The following is a 12,378-nucleotide window of genomic DNA, read 5'->3' on the forward strand; positions in this document are numbered from 1 at the left end:
AGTCGCCCCCAGCGACCGTGGGCCCCCGGGCTCTCAGCACCGAGACAGAGGCCGGGTCCCAAGTCGGGGCTCCACCTCCCGTAGGGTTCCTGGCAGTCGCACCCAAGGACCCAGCCAGGGCCCCTAAAAATGTTTGAAGTAGGTGTGGAGCCTTGAGTAACATCTTCTTAAGGGCCAGTGTGGCTGGAAAAAAAAAAAAAAAAAAAAAGCCTAGTGGAAAACTCTGTCCATCCAAGGCCACAGACAACCAGGAAATATTTTCTAAAAAGGGCTTTGATTGCTCCTGAAAGCCCAAGACAGAGTAAGCAGGACCAGGCTAAGGCGGGGACGCTGTGACCTTAGCCATTGGCCAGGGGAGGTGGGACAGGTCCAGAGTCTAGGATTTATTTTCAGCTCTTAATGATTTAGTCGGAAGTCGTATAAAATTTCATGAATTCGGACAAAAGAAAAATCACATCCGCACTGATGAAATGTCTGAAGAGTCGAAGTTGCCTTAAACGGCATTTCCTTTCATACATCAAAGCCATATTCTAAAAGGGAAAACTGATAAAGTTAATCAAGGTGACTTTTCAACACTGAAAATTACAGTTGCCTTGTAATCGATACTAGTATATTACAGGTGGTGTCATATATTAGTATACGACAGAGTTTAAATGCTGGGTGACCTTGAGGAAATGTCTCAGCCCCTCCGTGCCTGGGATTCCTCAGTGGAATGAGAACGAAGGCACCTACTTTACAGGGTTCCTGTGAAGGCTACAGGAGGTTCTCTAAAAAAAAAGTGTCTCGAAGAGGGTGAGAATCTCTCGAGCCTCTCCTTTTAAAAGGAGAGGCTAGAATTTTAATGAGCTGGAGGTTATCATGGTGCTTTGCTGTTTTCAGGAATCAGGTGGTCTCTGCTGGACCCCTAATTGGATCCCATAACATCTCCAGACATGCAGGTCATGGGTCAAAGAAGCTTAGGAAGTATAAAGGCATAGATAACTGTGATCTATAATTATCATAAAGTATTTTTCTTATGTAATTTATTCCCTCTCATTCAGCAAACATCCTCATGCAAGAACTTTGAATGAGCAGCTGATCATTCTGCCCGATACCTGCAACCCAACCTTCCGCTGGATTCTTATTCTAACAAATCAGTTGCAAAAGAGTGACAGACAGACAATCGGGGAAATTGGATATTAAGGAATTATTGTTCTTTTTTTTAGTTGTGATCACTATATTGTACATATATACGTATGTATGAGAGGGTTCTTCTGTGGGTACACTTGGAGTGTTTACAGATGAAATTGCGTGATATTTGGATTTGCTTTAAAATCATCTGTGCAGCAGGGGAATCTGGGGCGAGGTATGCATAAAAGAAGATTGGCCGTATGTTAATAATTGTAGAAGCTGGGTAGAGCACATGGGAGTTATTTATATTATATTCTCTACCTTTATGTTTGAAAATTTTCCATGAAAACAGGAAAAAGCAATACCAAAAATACCCAGAAGGGGATCGATGATTACGCATCCATGACAGCAGCTGAGGACCAGGTAGAGAGTCCTAACCAGGGACGGTCGGGTAGCTGGGATGCAAAGAAGGCGTCCAGTCACGGGAGAAAGCTGGAAACCGGATGGCCTGCCGCAGACAAAGCCTTGAGGCGCCACCACGTCACTTAATTTCTCCAGGTCGCTGTGGCATCTCCTTTAAGCGGAGGAGATAAGACCCAAGTGCCCTTTTTAGCTTGAACGTGATATGATTTTTGAGGATTTCAAAATCAAGTACACTTCGCCACATTTTCTGAATGCAACAGACAGCTCTCACTTTCAAGTGAATGAAGCCATTTAAAATGTGTCCGAATTGCTCTGTTTAAAGATGCACGGTGGGAGAGTGTCTCGCTCAGCAAGAAATCTTTTGGTAAAGTGTGTACCTTCTTCCCCAATTTATTGGCTTCTGATGTACTTGTTACAGTAAAAGGTCCATTGGCCAAAGCCCCCAGAGTTTGGAGAAGTTCTTCCAAACTCCATTTCTGGCAGCTGAAGGATAATTTTTTTTTTTTTTTGCGGTACCCGGGCCTCTCACTGTTGTGGCCTCTCCTGTTGCAGAGCACAGGCTCCGGACGCGCAGGCTCAGCGGCCGTGGCTCACGGGCCCAGCCGCTCCGCGGCATGTGGGATCCTCCCGGACCGGGGCACGAACCCGTGTCCCCTGCATCGGCAGGCGGACTCCCAACCACTGCGCCACCAGGGAAGCCCCTGAAGGATAATTTGAAAAAAAATCCTTTAGGTTTCAATTCTTGTTACAAAAAACCTCTCAAAGCCAGGCTTTCCTAGCTTAGCCAGCACGGAGAAACGAATGCCGCCTTCTTGGTGATCTTGGCGAGAGGCTTCTTCTGGCTCGAGGTCACCACCAGGCACCAGGTCTGACTGCCCAGGACAAAGAGGGTGGAGACCAAGTCCAGTCTACACGGATGCCCGGGCATCTTCTGGAAGGTGAATTTTCAACGTCAATCCTGTAGGAGCCAGTTTTGTCATATGTCCTCCTACAAGTGGAGGACAGAAGAAGAGGACAGCAGTTAATAAAATGTTTGGATTTTGGCTGCGTCACTCAGTCAACTGATGTGCGCTGTCTTCCTGAAAGCCTCACGTTTCTCTTTGCTACTATAGACTGTTCACCCGCAGCACTTCTGATGCCAAATCTGTGGGGTTTATCCCCCAACCAACCAACTCTCCAACTCTCTGGACACCAACTGGGTGTCTGACAGTTCGATACAACTCTGACTGTGACCACCTAGACTTAGCGCACACCCTGAAGGTGAACAAGACTTCCCCACCTCAGATGCCGGTCACAAGTCCCAGGTTGCCACTGGGACTCCTGACCAATCGGCCATAAATTCAGGGGTTCCCACGACCCCCTCCTCGGGTTTGATCATTGCTAGAACAGCTCACAGAACTCAGGAACAGTTTACTTGCTATTACCGGTTTATTATAAAGGATATTATGAAGGATACAAATGGACAGCCAGAAGAAGAGGTACAGAGGGTGAGGTCTGGAAGGAACCCAGGCACAGGACCTTCTGTCCCCTTGGAGCTGAGATGCACCACCTTCCCAGGCGTGATTGATTACATCATTGGCCACTGGTGATGAACTCAGTCTCCAGCCCCCTCCCCTCCCAGGAGGCAGGGGGATGGGACACAAAGTTCCAACCCTCTAACCATGACCTTGGTCTTCTTGGTGACCAGCCTCCATCCAGAAGCTCTTGAGGGACCCACCAAGAGTGGCCTCATCGGAACAAAAGACACTCTTATCACTCAGGAAATTCCAAGGGAGTTAGGAGCTCTGTGTCAGCAATCAGGGACAGAAACCAAATACATATATTTTTATTGTGTCACCGTCACCTTGAAGACTTGGAATAAAATTTTCTAGGACTCTGCCTGCAAACCTCTCACTTCTCCCAAGAAGTACCTGGTTTTTGTCTAGCAAGGGCTCAACGCTATTTTCTCCTCTCAAAAGCACCCGAACTCACGGATTACCAGAAAAGCAGACTAGATACGTCTTTGAACCATCAATTAGCCAATGTTTCTTGAGCAACTACTCCGCAGAGGCACTCACTAGGAGCTATAGGAGGTACCAAGAAGGTCCTTGATGTGGTCTTGTTGAGGACGAGTTGGACGCAAATCCCAGACTCTCATGCCTGACTGGGGTTTCGACACTGTAGTCCAGGGCCAGCTGGCTCCTGAGCTGCTGAGGACTGGGGCCTCGGGTTCCTCCTCTGTAATACGGCAATAATAACACCGACCCGTAGGGCTGTTGGGAGGATTAAATGAGATAATCCCTGGGCACAGTGCCTGGTACACGCTAGGTGCTCCGTTAACTGTCTTGCGAGCCTCTGAGAGATGCGTTCATGCAAGAAGCTGCTGTGGCCAGGAGCCACGGTGCCAGAGAGGCGGCAAGACATCAGTGCCCAAGGCCAGCTGGATGGCAGGGAGGGCGCGTTTGCTGTAAGAACGGGGTTTCCAGGGAGAGAGGTCCCGGGACTGACTAGGCTGGCTTCCAGAGTATCTGAGGCTTTTATCACCGGAACGTCTGGTCTGAACCTCAGCCCACTGGGGACCCCTGCTCTGAATGAACGTGGACTGGCCTGGACCTCAGAGTACCTAGGCTTTATACCCCTGGAACAGAACTGGGAATTCTACGGGTTGGTCAGGAAGGGCTTCATGGAGGAGGTGCCCGTGCAGCCAAGGCTTCAAAGATGGGTAGGGTTTCAGAAGGCAGAGACATGAAGAGGTCAGCTTCAGGGTGGCCCATGTCCTGTCTCTAGAGGCCCCTCCTCTGGGCAAGGTCCCGTGGCCACGCTCTGCCAGGGTTGCCAGGTTGAATTCCTCTTTCTCCCTGAAATCCCACTGGTGCTGCCCAAACAGAAACCTACTTTTTCTTGGCTGGCTCTTGGGAGAGCTGCTCCCTACGTCCCCTCGTCCACAGAACAGCCCTTCTCAGATCTGAAGGCTGAGGTCGTGCCAGCCCTTCCCCCAGGCTTTCTCTTCTCCCGAGGACCATGTTCTGCTGGTCTCCTCGAAGCCACGACTCGTTTTGGTGCGCTGCCCAGCTCAGGGGTGCCAACCCGCCAGTGGGCTTTGAGGTCTTCCCTGGCAAAACCCCAGGCTTGTGGCTGCTGTCTCATCACCCTCCCCACCGCCCTCCATCTCCAGAGCTGCAGGGGCTTGGCCATCCCTGGCACCCCTTCGCAGTGCAGCTCAGAGACTCTATTCTCAGAACCCTGGCATCCCACCCCCGGCCCTCGCAGAAGATTTCAAGGGAAAAACAAAACCCAAACTGAGGAATGTCTTCCTATTTCATCACAAAATATAAGCAGTGAAGCATAATCTCAGCTCTGCCACTTACCAGCAGGGTGAGCCTGGGCAAATGACATACCCGTTCTGTGCCTCAGTTTCCCCATCTGTTAAACAGGGATAATAGCGCCCCTGCACGGTGTTGTTGTGAGGACTGAACAAGTTACTATAAAAGAAGTATTTGAACGGTGTCTTGTGCAGAGTGAAGGCCCTATTAGTATACAGTCTGGTTGTGACCGTGTGGTTAAGAGAGCAGAGAACTGAATCAGGCATCCCTGGAGATATCACTTAACCTCTCTGAGCCCCCGTTTCTTCATCTTCTTTTTTTTATGCGGTACGTGGGCCTCTCACTGCTGTGGCCTCTCCCGTTGCGGAGCACAGGCTCCGGACGCGCAGGCTCAGTGGCCATGGCTCACGGGCCCAGCCGCTCCGTGGCATGTGGGATCCTCCCGGACCGGGGCACGAACCCATGTCCCCTGCACCGGCAGGCGGACTCTCAACCACTGCGCCACCAGGGAAGCCCTCTTCATCTTCTTAAAATGAGGTTAATCACAGCACCTACTTCACTTGACTGTCGGAGGACCAAAGAGATGCTGCCCGCTAATGGTTTTATGTTAGCACCATAAATGACATGTAGTAAGTCAGATAAAGGTTTATAGCATAAAAACAAAAAGAAGAAGAAGAAGAATCTTGAAGGAAAGAAAAAAAGAAAGGATGATCAACCCTGGCTAGAAAAGTAATGACCAAACTCAAGAGAGATGTAAAAAATGCCTGCAACTCAGCCCCCCTCCTCCCCCAAGGGAGTGGCCTCATCCCCTACATCCTTACGTCCCCTCGCTGGGCTGAGCCAGAGGTCTTGAAGTAAAACCAGGGTTCAATGAACAGCATGTTTAAGCATGCCTGCCCAACGCCCAGGAAACCAGGGGAGTAAAAAGAATCCTTCGAAGGATTTTCCTGTACCTGGTCAACACACAGACCTCCTCCATCTGGGACAGTGGCTGCTGTGGGTGCCACAGAGAGTGTGGACCTGCCACGTGGCTTTGAGTACCGTGGTCAGGAACCCAGGCTTTGCTTTTGAAAGACTGTGGTTCAAGTCCATGATTCTGTCAGTTACTGGTTAAGGAATCTGGGTACATTTCTTCCTCCTTTCTAGCCTCAGTTTCTACCTTCCTAAAGTGGGAATTATGAGAAGTACCTCACCGTGGAGCAGCGAGAAGTAAATGAATTCTTCCTAAGACGACCAGCACGCTGTCTGGTAGATGTTAAGTGCTTCATGAATTTCTGGATTTCTCAAACCCCTGAAGATGGCAGGGCATTCCATTCAGGAAGTATTTTTGGGGAAAATCTGCTCTCTTCTTAATGTTTCTGGTTGGGGGTCAGGAGAAGAAGTGTGTGGCCATGGCCCTAACCCCCGGAATGCTTCTGTACAGTGCCAGCATCACTGACGTGTGTGCCCATGCTGCTTCAGGGTCACGGTCCCCCTCTGGCTGCAACTGTCATTTCCACCACTATCAACACAGCTCCTTCTGCAGAGATGTGAGCATGCTGACATTTCTTCTGGCCGATGGCTTCTCTCTGGCCTGTGATTGGTACCCCCGAGATTCCACCGCGGTCCAGGCATGCCAGCTATGTCAGCGTGACTCCAGCTGTGTGTGTCTGACATCCACATGGCCCCGTAGAAGGCAGGCTCCAGCAGAAGGTTATTTGGAACGCTGCTGAATGTCTGATGGCTGTCAGGTTATCGTTTGGGGGTTAGGCCATTAAAGTCACATCTAATGTTTTATGGAACAAAGGAGATAAACTGCCTGTTGAAATTCATGGGGCACGGAGAGAATTTTTACGGATGCAGACACAGCAGCAGCTAAAAGTAGGAGGGTTCCCCCCCCACAAAACTTTGTAATTTCAGGACTTCCCTGGTGGCGCAGTGGATAAGACTCCGTGCTCCCAGTACAGGGGGCCCGGGTTTGATCCCTGGTCAGAGAACTAGATCCCACATGCATGCCGCAACTAAGAGTTCGCATACCACAACTAAGGAGCCGGTGAGTCACAACTAAGGAGCTCGCACACCAAAACTAAGACCCGGTGCAACCAAATAAATAACTATTTTTAAAAAACAACAACTTTGTAGTTTGTCTTCCACGTGGCTATTTCACTTGAATTCAAAGCAGAGACAACCCCCCAAAGTGAAGCGGAGAGATGCCGCAGTAACAGATTCACTAAAACTGGGGCTGCGGGGTCACTTAGAAAGAATGTGGACCCATCTGTCTGGTTCCCATCATCCCATCAGAGAGCTGTCTGCTCTGTCCTTACACTCTCTGCCCAACCTTCAGCACTCATCTTGAACAGAACTCCTTTTCCGGCAAACTGAAATCCCTCCTGGGTGTCTTTCAGTCCATGCCTGTGACATCCTTCTATCCCTGCGCTGCCTGGAGGTGGCCTGTGCTCGTGTGCTCCGGCCACAGCAGTCAGTTCTTGGCCCTCTGAGAAAGCGGGCACTTTAGTTCCTGGGCTATGTCTCCTTTGCTCAAAGCATCCTTCCCCTCCATCCCCACCGTTATTCATCCAACCAAATGGCCTAATGAAGAATCCAACCAAACGGCAGGCACATTTTAAGACCATGATAGGAAGATGGGCAGACCAAGCATCAGAGCCTTCCCATCCTCCACGACTGGACTCAAGTGCCACCTCCTCCATGCAGCCTTCCCAGTCATCCACTCAACTGAGCCCCTCAGTCTCCCTCTTCCTGCACTTCCGTAACACTGAGGGGATTCCTATCTGCCTCACTCTTATATTAAAAGGAAAGCTATGTGTGTACACGTCTGCTCCCCTATAGACTGTGAGGTCATATTCTCTATCTTGGACCTCCTTTGAGGTCACAAAATCAAGACCTCAATATTTTTCTCCTCCCATGGACACCTGAATGCACGAGGAAGCAGAGTACGATGACGCTTAATGGCACATTATTTATAAAAGCAAAAACAGTGGTGAGGGAGGACGCCCAAATGCCCATTAATTGTAGGAAGTGGTTACATTACGATACACTGTAACTATTAAAATCATTCTGTACTTACAATGAATGAAGCAGATCTATACCAACTGGCATAGAAAGACTCCAAGAGATTACTGTTCAATGAAAAAAACCAAGTTACAGAACGATATGTTTGTCATGATCCTACTTAGATTTTTCAATTCTGATGATCAAAAAACGAAAACCGGGCTTCCCTGGTGGCGCAGTGGTTGGGGGTCCGCCTGCCGATGCAGGGGACACGGGTTTTGTCCCGGTCCGGGAGGATCCCACGTGCCGCGGAGCGGCTGGGCCCGTGAGCCGTGGCCGCTGAGCCTGCGCGTCCGGAGCCTGTGCTCCGCAACGGGAGAGGCCACAGTGGTGAGAGGCCCGCGTACCGCAAAAAAAAAAAAAGAAAAGAAAACCAAAAAGTAAAGATCTCTCTGATGTGACTGGGAAGGTGGTGGGTTATCTAAACATGTTAGGAAAGTGAGAAATCATTAAAAGATGAATTATACATACCTAAACATTTATTTGAAGTGAATGTACCTTTATTTACAAATCTCTTGATGTCCATTCAAAGCCGATTTTTTAGCATGGGTCTGATGATGGAGTTCTCCCTCACCCTTCCTGGGCAAGCCACACCCATAAAGCACTGTCTACGATTGCTAGTTTCATTTTCTGTGAAGTGGAATGAGAACTTAAAGACACGGATGCAGTCATTTGAGTGCAGGTCCCTAAATTATGGTACCTAGAAGCTGCGTGTCCTATACAAGTTGAATAAGCTCTGTAAGCCTCCGTTTCTCATTTGTAACACAGGGCACAGTGATAGTAACCGTCGGTAACCGAGAAGAATAAAGATGATTCCGTGTTCAACGCCTTGTGCTCAATAAGGTTTAGCTCATCTATGAGGCATTTTACTTTCGTATTATCTTAGCAAAGTAAGAAGATGAAGCAGCAGCAGGGGACCACCCTATTTGGGACTCTGGCCACCTTCTCGTTCTGCCTCAATGATACTGATGAACTAGTGGCAGGTCAGGAATAAAGACGCAGATGTAGAGAACGGACTTGAGGACGTGGCGTGGTGGGGAAGGGGAAGCTGGGACGAAGGGAGAGGTAGCGTTGACATATATACACTACCAAATATAAAATAGATAGCTAGTGGGAAGCAGCCGCATAGCACAGGGAGATCAGCTCGGTGCTTTGTGACCACCTAGAGGGGTGGGATAGGGAGGGTGGGAGAGAGGCTCAAGCGGGAGGGGATATGGGGATATATGTATACATATGGCTGATTCACCTTGTTATACAGCAGAAACTAACAGAACATTGTAAAGCAATTATACTCCAATAAAGATGGGGAAAAAAAAAAGTGAGAATACTGAAGATCAGAAAAGAAAAAAAAAAAAAGATACTCAAAATGCAGAGTTACCATAGGGGAATGAGGATTTGTGATATGAGGCACAGATGATACGCCAGAACCGTGCCAGGTAGCACGGCAACATAGAGCTTGGGGAAGTTAGTCTCTGCTCCAAAGGACATGACAGTCTCATGACAAAGTGTTGTATATACACGGGAAGGTAATAATAATAAGTATCGGTTAGGATATTTTCAGTGGCAAATGATAAAATAAACCTAAGAAAGTAGCTGAAATACTAAATTTTTTAATTGGCTCAAGCGATGGAAAATTCCAGAGGTCGGACGGACTTCAGGAGATACTTGATCAGGCCTGCAGCTCTAGTTCTCTTTGATTTTTCTCAGCTCTGCTTTACTCTCTGTGTCAGCTTTGTTCTCAGGCTGGCTTCCTGCTAGTAAAACAAAACGGCTCCAGCAACTCCAGGCCTCACCTTTGGAGCCACATTGTCAAACTTCAGTCCTGAAGGTCGCTCTGGCCTAGTCAAGTTCGTGTACCCAAGTCTAACTCCATCACTCTGGCAGGATGGATGGGATTATGTCCGTCAGTTTGGGCCAATCAGGGCTTACCCCTAGAGCTGGTGATGGAATCAATTCACATTTAGCCTCACAACCACCCTAGGAAGTAAGTGCTACCAGCATCTCTAGTTTGTAATTGAGGAAACCGAGGCCCACAGAGGTTAAGTAATTTTCCCAAGGTTGCACAGCTTATAAGTAGTAGTGTTGGGGTTCCGATGTTGGCCCTCTGACTCCAGACCTCGCATTCATAGCCACTAAGCCATAGGGTCTCCCAAGGCATAAGTCCCAAGGTGGTGCCCGATGTGTACTTCAGACAACACTTGCTGGGTAAATTGACAGGAATGAGCAGCTGGCCAGGCTGAGCTGGTGAAGAAGGCAGGGCTTGAGCAAGGTATTAAGCAAGGGTGGGAAAATTAGATCAAGTAAACTGTCAGAGACAGGAATCGTGTTATACCAGGGATAACAAAGGCAGTGGGGTCAGACAGCTGCTAAGTCTGCCATTTACATACAAGCTGAGTGACCTTTTCTAAATTATTCGACTTCTCCGAGCCCACAGGTAAAATAAGAAGCCACCAAAGTGAATCAAAGGTCCATGGCGAGAATCTACAGAGAGAAGAGGGCAGAGAATACAGTCCTGGAAACCCTGAAAGGGACCAGTAAGAGTCCAGCCAAATCCTACGGAAAATGGAAAGCCTGTCGGGAGCTAGAGTAGGACATCACAACTCATGGACTCACTGTAGAGAGAAGTCTACAGCAACTGTTCCACAGCAACCCTACCACTGCCAGCTAGGAAACAGGAAGGAGGGGGATCGAGATGAACCCTCAGGAACTATTACATGAGAACACCCTAATAGCTCCTCACAATCCCGCAACTCTGGACCTTGACGGGACAACAGACAACATACGGTATAACCCGATTATCTTACAGATAAGAAAGGAACACATCTGAACACATGTATGAGGCTTGTAGATGAAGTGCCTAGTACAGGGCCTGGTAAACAGGAGGTGCTCAATAGACAGTATTTCTTATTAGTTTTTGAAGTGACTTATCCAACGTATCAGAAATAGGTTAGTGACCAAAAAAGATGAGAATCCGTATCTTTTAATACCCAGTACAGTTCCTTCCATTACTCTTAGCTTTCTTCTTCTATGGCACATTCAAGATGAAGGATGCCAGGTACCGCTAAAAGAAGGGCGAAGAAAGAAGAGTTCTTTAGCCTCTCTCTCACCCAAAGCCAGCAACCCTCCTCAGTACCCAAGTGGGGGAAACTATCATGGAAGGAAAATGTTGGAATAACTGCTAGGCGAGGGCTTTGTAAACCAAGATCATGGGTGTTAGTCTGCCACTAACCAGCTCAGTGATACAACCAGCTTGAGCCCCAGCTTACTCATCTGTACAATTAGAGATTTGGGAAAAAATCATCTCAGTTTCCTTCCAACCCTGAAATTCTATGAAAGTAGGTTCTGCTCTCGCAGTTGTTCTACACTGCAGTAGATTTCCTTATAAGTGAACATAATTGAGTTCTAGGGAAATTTTTATGAGGCAAAGCCACATAAAAATTGAAAGTGAGAAAAGACGTGAGAGCTGGCTTCAAATACTTGGAGCACTCTCTAGTCACAAAGGGGTTAGACTTACTTCGTGAGGCTCCAGAGGGCAGAAATAAGGACATGGAGTAAAAGCAACAGAGGCAGTTTCCTGCTCAATATAAAACAGGTCTTTTTTCATGTATTTTGGGGGCTCATTTATTAGGGGCATATAATGTTTATAATTGTTAGGTCTTCCAGATGAAGTAACCCTTTTATCGGTTGTTCTTTTTGTCTCTAGTAGCAATTTTTGTCTTAAAGTCTGTTTTGTCTGCTGTTAGTATAGCCACTTTAGCTCTCTTTTGGTTAGTGTTTGCATGATAAATATTTTTTCATGTTTTTACTTTAAATTTATTTATGTCTTTGAATCTAAAGTTTGTCTCTTGTAGATAGCATATAGATGGATCATGTTTTCTTGATTCTGCCAAACAGTTCCTTTTGATTGAACTGTTTAGTTCATTTACATTTAATGTAATTACTGTAAGGTAGAACTGACACCTGCCATTTTGCTCTTTGTTTTTTATATCTATTATGCCATTTTTGTGCTTCTATTTTCCATTGACGGATTCTTTTGTGTTGAATAGTATTATCAAGTGTGTCATTTAAATTCTTATTGTTTCATTTCCTTTTTTTAAAAAAAAATTATTTTCTTGGTGGGTGTCCTGGGATTACAGTTAACATCTTAAGATGCAAAAATTTTACTCCAGTACAGCACTGTTCCCTCTCACTCCTTTGTGCTATTATTGTCAGACAAATTACATCTTTAAACACTATAAGCCTATCGACAAAGTTTTATAATTATTGCTTACTGCAATTGGTTTTTAAATTAGATAGGGGAAGAAAACTGTTACCAAAAAAGAAACTACATCTATATTGCCTTTTACATTTACCTATGTAGGTTACATTTACTTTTTATTTTGTACATTTTATTTGTGTGGATTTGACTTACTATCTAGTGTCCTTTCACTTAAACCACAAGAACTCCCTTTAGTGTTTCTTGTAAAGAAAGTCTGTTAGAAACAAACTCGCAGTT

General features: G+C 47.0%; 1 long non-coding RNA gene across 1 annotated transcript in view; it reads right to left on the minus strand.

Moving 5' to 3' along the window:
• Positions 1–475: 475 nt before the first annotated feature.
• Positions 476–12,378, minus strand: part of LOC125960523 (uncharacterized) — a 28,353-nt gene continuing 16,450 nt past the window's right edge. The window contains exon 2 of the long non-coding RNA XR_007470266.1: positions 476–2,521. This is a non-coding gene — a long non-coding RNA (uncharacterized LOC125960523). The remainder of the gene's footprint in view (positions 2,522–12,378) is intronic.

Source organism: Orcinus orca, chromosome 11 (assembly GCF_937001465.1).
Source record: "Orcinus orca chromosome 11, mOrcOrc1.1, whole genome shotgun sequence".
Classification (NCBI taxonomy): Eukaryota; Metazoa; Chordata; class Mammalia; order Artiodactyla; family Delphinidae; genus Orcinus; species Orcinus orca.